The sequence below is a fragment of the Netta rufina genome (assembly GCF_964035555.1).
Source record: "Netta rufina genome assembly, chromosome: 9".
Classification (NCBI taxonomy): domain Eukaryota; kingdom Metazoa; phylum Chordata; class Aves; order Anseriformes; family Anatidae; genus Netta; species Netta rufina.
This window is the reverse complement of record NC_140132.1, coordinates 527106-537799: the sequence shown is the minus strand read 5'-3', so window position 1 is coordinate 537799 and position 10694 is coordinate 527106.

The window sequence follows — 10694 nt, the reverse complement described above, 5'->3', positions numbered from 1 at the left end:
TCCTCTAAAATGCATTAAAAAGCCACACAGGGAAATGATGGGCAGCACGGTCTGGCTTTGGCCTAGTGATGAAACTCTTGAGCCAAGTAAAATTGGGTATTTATAGCTACATTCCTTAGCCATTTCCTGGTCGCCTGTTTAAACTAGTAACCAGGCTTGGTTTCCATATTTCAAAGATCATCCTGCTTTATCCATTCATAAACAGATTTTTTTTCTTTTTTTTTTTTAAAGAGATTATCATTTCTTTTTATAGCACCTGTGAAAGCAAAATGTGGCATCTCTAGTACTGGAAATTTTTAAGAACAGGTAGCTCGGCCAGATATCAGGAATGACAGAGATTTTCCATTTGGGAATCAAACTGATGGACTAGCAAACCTGTGAGGAATTTTCTGGTGGTTTAGAAGGCACCTTCTGAGGCAGTGGGTTAACTGATGGAATAATTCACTTAGAAGACATCAGCTTTGGATTTCTCAACTCTTGCAGAAGTTCATAATAGCAGACTAACTTAACTGCTGTTTATTAGAAACAGTGTTGGCCTCAGCACAACTTGGGAGTTTTTTTTGCCTTTTTCCTTGGGATGGTATTCCTCTAATAGGTGTTGTTTCACAGGAAAACATTAAGATCAACATTCTTGAACTAGTTTTGACTCTTTTAGAACTTGCGGCCTCTCTCAAAAAACAGCTTGCAAATTCTGATGACAGTGTATATATTTCAAAGAAGTCAGGAAAGTCTTTCTTTGCTATATGTTGTTTGTTAGTATGTTCTGAAAGAGGCATGAGTCCCAGTGGCTTATGTTTATGATGAACCCTTTGTGTTGTGAACACGTGCGTTGCAAGGTTCATCATTTTCTCTGCAGATCTTATAAAACCTTAAAAACATAAATGTTAGTGTAAAAGACTTCAAGCTTTGCAAACCTTGTATATTCTGCAATACAGAAGGTTCTTAGATTACCAAATCTATCAGTTAATTGTCCTTACTTGTAAATTGTAACTCACTCCTCTCCCCAAGTCTCAAAAACTTGGTCTAGCTTGCAAACAAGTCGGAAGTGACTCCTTTTGGGGTCAATTAAGGAGTAAAAGCAACAATCTAAAAGAAGAGGAATGGAACTGAGTTCTGAATGATATTGAAACAAAATTTCATAGGAGCCATGGCAAGATAAACAAATGAAAGGCTTCACTTCTGTTATTTACAGAATGCCAAATTTTCTTTTTAAACAAACCTTTCTCAGCTACTTCACAACAAACTAATTATATTTTTATAAAAAGACCATAAACCTTAAACAACTGCTTTACTAATGCGCAATTTGGGACAAGAGGGAGAATAAATAAATAGATAAATAAGTACCTGAAATAGTTTTAAAGCATTTAAAAAAAATCAACTTGTAATATTCTATAGCCCTCTGTAGTGATCCTCCAAGATCTCTACATCCTTGTGACTGCATGGGATTGTGGTCTAAGTCAGCAGTTCTCAAAATGCTGTCCCTAGTAAGCAGACTGTTCCTCTAAGTTTCCAGATGCTACACTGCAATAAAAGAAGTACAACATACATTAAACATTTTTCCATGCAAGTAATTGCTGCTGTAATGTTAGAAAATTCACTAGTGGCGTTCCCCAGGGCTCGGTGCTGGGGCCAGTCCTCTTTAATATCTTATCGATGATCTGGATGAGGGGATCGAGTGTACCCACAGTAAGTTCGCAGATGACACCAAGTTAGGTGCATGTGTTGATCTGCTTGAGGGTAGGAAGGCTCTGAAAGAGAATCTACATAGGCTGGACTGATGGGCTGAGGTCAGCTCTATGAAGTTCAACAAGGCCAAGTGCCGGGTTCTGCACCTGGGGCGCAACAACCCCAAGCAGCGCTACAGGCTGGGTGATGAGTGGTTGGAAAGCTGCCTGGCAGAGAAGGAACTGGCAGTGATGGTGGATAGTCGGCTGAATATGAGCCAGCAGTGTGCTCAGGGGGCCAAGAAGGCCAACAGCATCCTGGCTTGTATAAGAAGCAGTGTGGCCAGCAGGTCTAGGGAAGTGATTGTCCCCCTGTACTCGGCTCTGGTGAGGCCATACCTCGAGTACTGTGTTCAGTTTTGGGCCCCTCACTACAAGAAGGACATCGAGGTGCTTGAAAGAGTCCAGAGAAGGGCAACAAAGCTGGTGGGGGGTCTGGAGAACAAGTCCTATGAGGAGAGGCTGAGGGAGCTGGGATTGTTCAGCCTGGAGAAGTGGAGGCTCAGGGGCGACCATATTGCTCTCTATCAAGTACCTTAAAGGAGGCTGTAGCGAGGTGGGGGTTGGTCTATTCTCCCATGTGCCTGGCAACAGGATGAGGGGTAACAGCCTAAAGTTGTGCCAGGGGTGTTTTAGGTTGGATTTTAGGAAGAACTTCTTTACTAAAAGGGTTGTTAGGCATTGGAATGGGCTGCCCAGGGAAGCTGTTCAGTCACCATCCCTGGAGGTCTTTAAAAAAACGTTTAGATGTTGAACTTAGCAATATGGTTTAGTGGTTGACTTGTTAGTGTTAGGTCAGAGGTTGGACTCGATGATCTTGAGGTCACTTCCAACCTAGACAATTCTGTGATTCTGTGAAAATCAGTAAAGGAATGAAGGTCAGCACAATTTGTGAATGGGTGGAACAGGCAATCTTTCTCTAATCATGTGGCCTATTCCAGAAACAAACACAAGAACTCCTGATGCAAGTGTATTTGAAATGCAGATTTTTGTTTTTGTTTTCATTTTTTAATGCTTTGTGCTTGTCAGACTGCTTATACACGCTTACATAGTTTGTGTTCTTGCAGTCTCCTAGCCTTCTTGAATGTGGTTCCTCCAGAAAGAATGAATTACAAAAGAAAAATTATATAAATTAAAAGTCCTTGTAGATTACACTGTGGAAAAAATAATAATAAAGAAACATAACGCTCTTACCTCCTAGATCTCAGTTACAGAAAAATAGCATCAGTGAGAAAATTACTACTTTCATAATTACTTTTCTCAATAACAGTTTTTTGAAATCCCCTGGAAAGCTCTCAGACTGCATTTTAAACTTTGAAGCTGTGAAGTAGATCAAAGAATACATGTGTTTAGTCTCTATTATTAAGGAAAATGTACAGTATTTGGCATCTACAGGCAATGTGAATTGTGTGAAACTTGCAGGATCATAACAGCAATAAACCTGAAGCACTATGTGACCCAATGATTTAAATACAAAATAAGTAAATAATATTGCCAGTTAAATTGTTTGTATTTTTTTTCTCTCCTTCTCAAGCCATGCATACAGTGTTCTAGACAAAAATGAATAATGGTTAGAAAGAAAAAATGGTATTTCTTTCTAGACAGAAAAGTTACAGGAAAGTATTGTTTTCCCATGTTTTAGCCAAACTATATTTAAAAAATAAATAAATAAATAAAAATCTGAATTGAAGAGATAGAAAATAGTATATGATTAAATAGATTAGATCACCTCTGGAACAAATTCAGTCAAGAGCATTTGTGTTGCTATATACACTATCTACAAATCTTCAATACAAAATCTTCAATAGTTTTAATAGAGGGAGCAATTTAATAGAGAGAACACTTCTTTCTCTCATTCATTGCCTTGATAAGTCCCTCCATATATCTGTTTCTTATAAGGCATGGCTACATTTGCTGGAGTTATATCTGTAAAGAATGTGGCCTCTGTGTCACTAGCCCAGCCTTTGCAAAGAAAAATTCATAGAGAAGCAAAATACTGAGGAAGATGTTGTGCCTGAAAGCACAAGTTCATCCTCCAAAGCAACATCTATCCTTTGCTTTGTCAATTTTCCAACAACAGCTGCTAGTTATCTGTCATATTAACATGCTTTCAATATATTGTGCTTGAAGTAGCTGGACCCACTTGAAACCAATTTGAAAAACATGTTTATAGAGAAAGGCGAAGGAAATGACCTGTAACATTGTAGACACAATATGTTCCACATGAGAGCTCCATCGGTCAAGTTTATACCAACTCAGTTGTTTTATTATCATTCAACATCTCCAGTTTTCATTTTGCTGCTGTTAGTAGATTGGAAGTCAGAGGTATCCCAGACCTATCTTCCCAATATTTTCTATGATTCTTTGGTCCCAGAGATGAAGCAGCAGTAAAACAGCCATTTAAGTGAGGAGCTTCACCCTCACATTCCTGTGTGTCTGCAGCAGCATGACTAAACCAGAATTTGTTTACTTAGTAGGTGAGTGAGAGGAGTGAGCAAGCTGTTATTTCTTTTCTTTCACAGTTATGAAAAGACAAACATGATGTTCAGAGTTAGTGCTACAGAATTTGGTGTAATATGACAGTTAAAAAGATTTCAGTTTTAATTATTTTGCATGTTAGGATGGCACTCTAGAACGTAATGAAGGAGAAAGAGTTGATGGAAAAAAATCATTCATCTTTTGTTCTACATAAAGTTATTAAGTTTATCCAGAAGTATTTCCACATTTGCTACAGTGCAGAAACTAAGGCTCTTGTCTTTAGTAATATATACTTTTCATTCTTTGGATTTCTGCTTGCTAAATTTTACAAACTTCATGTGCCAGTAAACTAAACGAATTGTGTCTTTCATGCAACTTTGAAGCTTAGAATGTAAACTGAAAACAATAATAATAAATTCCCTACAAATACTATATCTTTTTCCCCTTCCATAAAGAAATAGAAATATATGCATGCTTTTACATAAGTATTTGAGAAAAGAAATACTGCAGACCTGTTGCTGTCATTTGGCTCTGATAATTTTGAATGTTTTGGTGGGATTGCATTTAAATTCTCAAGCCTAAATCCAACATCTACAGAATCTTTTGTGTTTGTCAATGTGATTTTAAAATGGAAGTTACAAGTGACCAGTGGCATTTTTGAAATAATGACTTATTCATAGTGTCATCTGATTAGGAGGAAAAAAAAAAAAAAAAAAAAAAAAGATTGACTAAAACACTTAGCTCTACACATTCTCTATCAGATGTTCAAGATGCTGTTGTTCTGCAGAAACATGCTTGTTTCAGTTGTGGTCAAACACAAGCTGATCATAAACTTCTGATGCAATGCCATTATGGGAAAGACACTGCAGTGCTACAATGTGTGACATGAAGAGTTGTCAAGAGTTAGGAAAGTACTGATGCTATTAGCAAAGTTTCTATTGATTCCTTTTCCAAAACACTTGTCTGGTAAGCCATGGTTAGAAGAAAAGTTGAGACTGAAACAACACAGAGCAAGACAGTAAAGAACAGAGTGTGTGCCTGGTTTAAACAAAAGCTTGTTTAATCCATCAAGTACTTTGTCTAGCAAAATAAAATCTAAGGTGATAGGATTATTCCTCAAAATATCACAGAAAGGAAAATGAAGCCCTTCTTAAGCTAAGGCATAGTGCTGGTACATGAATAATTGAGTATCAGCTTATCACAAACAAATTCAGATTATTAATTAAAAGGCAGTTTCCAAACATCAGAAGAGGGATGATCAGGAAGTTTTCTTATGGGAGTAGAGGGAGCAACAAGCTAAACAGACTTAAGGTGGCACTTGATATGTTTGTAAAAACGATAACACAGTGTGATGCTTGAGAAAGCAAGGAACAAGGCTGGTTTGGAAGCACAGAGACCCTGTTCCAGCTGGGTCACTGCATTACACAGCTCCTGATTTTGAGGTATATGTTAATCCAGAACATCAGGGGAAATAGATACAAGGCCAAATTTTTGTGTACATAGAACATCCTGTGTCTGTAAATTACATTTTTTCCAGCTTGTACTATGTTCTGGCAACAGGGAGTATTTATTTAAATAATACTTATACAGCAAGTAAATGTGAGCACGTACAACTTGCAGGGTATCTGAGCATGCAATTACAAATTCCTAACTAATGACAACCACATTTTTTTAGACAGAACTGCATCCCCTAATGAACTGAAAATTTGCTGATAAAGAAGATGCAGGATGAGCTGTCCTCATCTCAGTCTCTCAGTTCTTATTCTCAGCCTGGATTCCCACTTCTTACTACACCTTCTGAATTTCTTATCTGTGTTTTACATCTGATCAGCCAGGTGAAAAAGAAAAAACAGCTGAAACTCAAGCAGCTTCAGTTTTTAAAGACTATTCCTAGCTTTTCTGGTCCATGTGTTGCAGCCAACTGCTTTGCCACCCAGTTTGAACTACATTGATGCCAAGTCTTACAAAAGATGTTTCATATATATATATATATACAAATACACATACACACATATGTATATTTCCAGCCCAGATGTCCTCATTTTGCTGACAGCAAAGCTTTAAGCCAAAGTAATTGTCTAATTTCTACCACACCATATAATGGAAATGCTGAGCATATTACAGCAACCTTTAATATACCAGTTTCAACAGGCATATTAATTTACCCTGAATCTGCGGAAAACCCTACAGCAAGTTTGCATCAGGACTTACACTGGCAAAATTGCAGTGCTTTGCCCTGTGCCACATAGCTTCATGAGCTCAAAAGCCTGAAATATTAGGCATTGCAGCTCTGTGCTCCATTTATTAGCACAGGGGTATTATACAGGTTTGGAAATGTCACCATCCCAACAGGCTTCTACAAATTCTACAAGGAGAAAAGTATGAACTATAACTCACCTTGAAGACAAATGCAAACTTTCCATCTGTAAAAAATCTTAGAAAGCCTATAAATCTATTCTTCTTTGAAATATCATGAAGCTCTGTACAGCAGGACCAATGAATCTTTATAGGATTTTTCCATTCAAAATGGAAATCAGATCACAATGGTAGGATAAGGAAAAGCAGATCTTACTGTCCCCTTGGACCTAGGTAAAATTCCAGAAGTGCTTTTAGTCAACTCCCTCACCTACAACTTACACTGCCACTAAGTACATAACTGCCTTTGCCTATATATCACTTCTGGAACTGTAGATATTAATCAATCAATGAATTAGATTTAAAACCAACGACAACAACAAAACAAATTTTACATGGCAGGAAAAAAAATGGCAGCAAAAGAGGGGGAAAGAATTCCTAAGCCTTCCTATCAGCACTCTGCTGCTGAATAGACAAAAAACAGCTAACCAGGGGAGGAACTTCCTCTTTATAACTTATTTATTAATACATGTGTATTCATATGTATTCCATATTTATACATAACTGTGTATATTTGTATATTTTATATCCAGCCATGCTCCTTGACCAGATCACATCCCTTCTGATGACACATGCGCCAAACCAGCAGCTGAGCTGCTGCACTGCATTGCTGGAGCCCTTAGTCGCAGAGCATCACAGCTGTGACATACTAGCTGGAGAACAAAGCACAGGGCCTTGGGATACCTTCTGTACTACTTCCATGAAGCACTACAGCAACATTTCCACATCAAAATGTATCTTTTTTGAGAAAAAGTTTAAATAATTCACATAAAATATAAGGATTTCAGGTAGATGTGATGTTTCAGGAGGTAGCAGATCAAAGCATGGTCTCTCTCTCTCCTCCCTCACCCCTTCCCAGCAGATGTGATTTCAGGGTTGGAGAGTGGGAAGTGCAGAGAAACACAAGTAAGAAGCAGCCATAAATTAGTAGCAAAAAGCCTCTGTCTGAAATTGGACCTGCATAGTCCCAGTGTTTGGGATAGCTGTATTACAAAGTAGAGTTTTATAAACTGCTTCTAATCAAGTTGGCAAAAATAATATTGTTTCAATTATACTCCACCATTAAAAAGGGGGGGGGGGGGGGGGGGGAAGAGAGGAAGAACAATTCAATTTAACAATACAGACTTGCATGAGCATAATACAGCAGAATCTGGACACTGAATTTAAAGCCACTATCTTATCATCTCTAATGCCTAAACATTTCTACATGTATAGACCAACGTATTTCCCAAGAACATTACTGTTTTATGTTCCACAGCTTGCTTCTTTTCCTTGACAAGACCACTTTCATACAAATTTAGCAGAATTGCATCTGACTGAATTAATTTCCAGACAAATTCATGAAAATAAGATTACACTATGTCTACATGAGAAAATTGTTTGCACTCCATATGTTTTTTTCTTTATACTGTGAAGTCTGCCAGTTACTGAAAAATAGTAAATTATTCATTATTGAGAAGCCCAGTTTTGTCTTTAGCCATTGACTTATTTCTGTGAATAAAAGGAGCTTTTTTATCTAGACAGAAATCCATGCCTCAATCAGATTTGGTTCCACACACTTCAATAGCATGAATTTGATTTCATTATTTTTTCCTATCTCACAAATAGCTAATAAAAACGCCTAAATCAGACAGGGTCTCCTCTAAATTTGAGCTTTGTTTACTTACATATTCACAGAAGAACAAACAGTGCCAAGATTAATTTGTTCAGATTAATTTACTACCCCGTACACTTAAAACGAACGAGCTATCGCTATGATTTTTGCAACTAACGTGTTTTAATAATGACATCCCAGTATATATTATTAGTCAAACAAGTTGCTTTGGGAAGAGTTTTATGAACATTTCTTATTAACTAAGAACCATGAGTCTTTTGAAAGGAGCATATTGTTAAATGAGCAAATTGGTGCACAGAATACCTAATTTGTAACACTTGATCTATCTTTTTGGTTTCATAATTTTTTCTTTGTTAGTCTGTATGTTTAACAATATGACACCACCAAACTATCTCCAAGCTCTGGTGGTAAAAAAGAAGAGGGAACTTATTTTACTGAAGACAGATAATTAGCTGAAGCCTCCTTGCTTTCAGTGGAGTTCCACTTTCCTCTGAAGCTTGTAAATTTATCTTTCTTCACTAAATGCAGACTAAGAAAATGTGTTCATTTCTACAGTCTTGTTTTTCTGAAATGGTAGAACTCCCTGACCTTTTCCCAGGTCTAGCAGTGGTTGATACAACCTGCCTTTCAGCAAAGGGCACCAGATTTCAAAACCATTCAGAGCTGAAGGTAATGTATCTAAGTGCTGAGCTTCAAACATTATCAAGTCACAAACAAGCTTCAAACATTGTCAAGTCACAAACAAACATTATCAAGATCACAAACAAGCTATACAGGAGAAGAATGTTCATGATTTACCTCATCCACGAAGGACAATACACACAAATAACAAAACAGAACAGTAGATTACTCAGCAAGCTGTAAAAAGGAATTTCAGTTAAGCCTCAGTGTGGAATAGAGCCATTGCACTCAGTCCACTCTCTTCCTTGAACCTATCTTGCTGGTGTTTTTGATGCAGCCTAGACTATCCCGTTACATTTCATCTCTCTTTACTCCCACTCATGGTCACCCTGCTGTGCTGTGTTAGCTCCAATACAACTTCACTATCTGGATCGCATTTAATGTGATGAAATGGAGATTCATCTGCCTGTCTAAATCCGTATGTTAAAACTGGAAGTGGATGATTGCACACTGACAGCCTGATTTACCCTCAGCCCCCTGTGGAGCCCAGAATTGGAACTGAGGAATACTGAGAGAGACAATGTGCTAACAACCCATATTAGATATCCTGGAGAGATGTCAGCAGTGGGCAGATACTCCTGTATCTCCTTACAGTATAGCTCTAGCACCCACTTCAGCAGCATCTGGTTCTGGCATTGATGGAAACATTATATAGGTGTAAATGATGTGCTGATCCACACCAGAAAATAAACTCATCAGATACAGCAAAAAGTTGAAAGACCTGGTTCCTATCAGTAAGGTGCTGAGTGTCTGGTTACTCTTGTACTTTTTTAGATTATGATCTGTTCAGTATAGGCATGATGTCTCACTACACACCACGTGCTGATTTCAATGCCTTAAGAATTTTACGGGGAGGGACCTTAAGTTTTTTGGATCTTTGAGCTGTTGCTGAGTCCTGCCATGACCCAGCCAGTCTTACAGATGCCAGAGTATGCTTGAGTATGAGAATCCACCACAGCCTTGTACATGGCATCCCAAGGACAAGCTAATTAAACGGAAGACATCCATAACAAATGGCTGTGAGGTCAGTCCTAATTGCTTCGTTAAATGTCTTTTTTCTGCTTGGCACTAAACAGTTAGATTCTCAGTGCTTGGCTTCAGGGAATTCTGGCACTGCCAATACCTTTATTCACTGCTTATATTTCAGTATATTTCACACTCTTTTCAAGCATGTAGGAATTCAAATAGTATGCACAAACATCCTCTAGCTAAGGATATAAAATATTTTTTGAACACTAAGCCATTCATTCAGTGGTCATATGATAAAGCTGGAATACATTCACTCTTAGTCCTAAACAATGGTAAAAAAAAATCCCACAGGAGGTACCCTGCAAGAATCCACTGACCCTGCAAAATAACAATTACACATTTTGTTTCTCACCTGATGAGTCAATAGCAGAAGTAGAAACACTCCTAAGTCATGAGACCTACCTCTGTGGTCCCTAGCCTAGATCTCATCACTCTCACTCTTCCCTCTCCCAGTTCCTGCTCACATGTTAAACTGCATCTACATGTATAATTGGGGTGAGGGAGAAGATACCTACACATAGCTACCAAACAGTAGGCTATAAGCATGTCCGAGGGTACACAAGTTGAAAAATCCTTTGATGAATTACAAGATGCAATATTAATAATATATAAATACATAAAATAAATATATAAATAATATAAATTATATATACATATATAAATATAAATACGAATAATTATTTATATAAATAATATATAAATACAAAGAAAATACCAGCAAAGTTTGGAGTAGTGATTCTGCTGATCCCAGC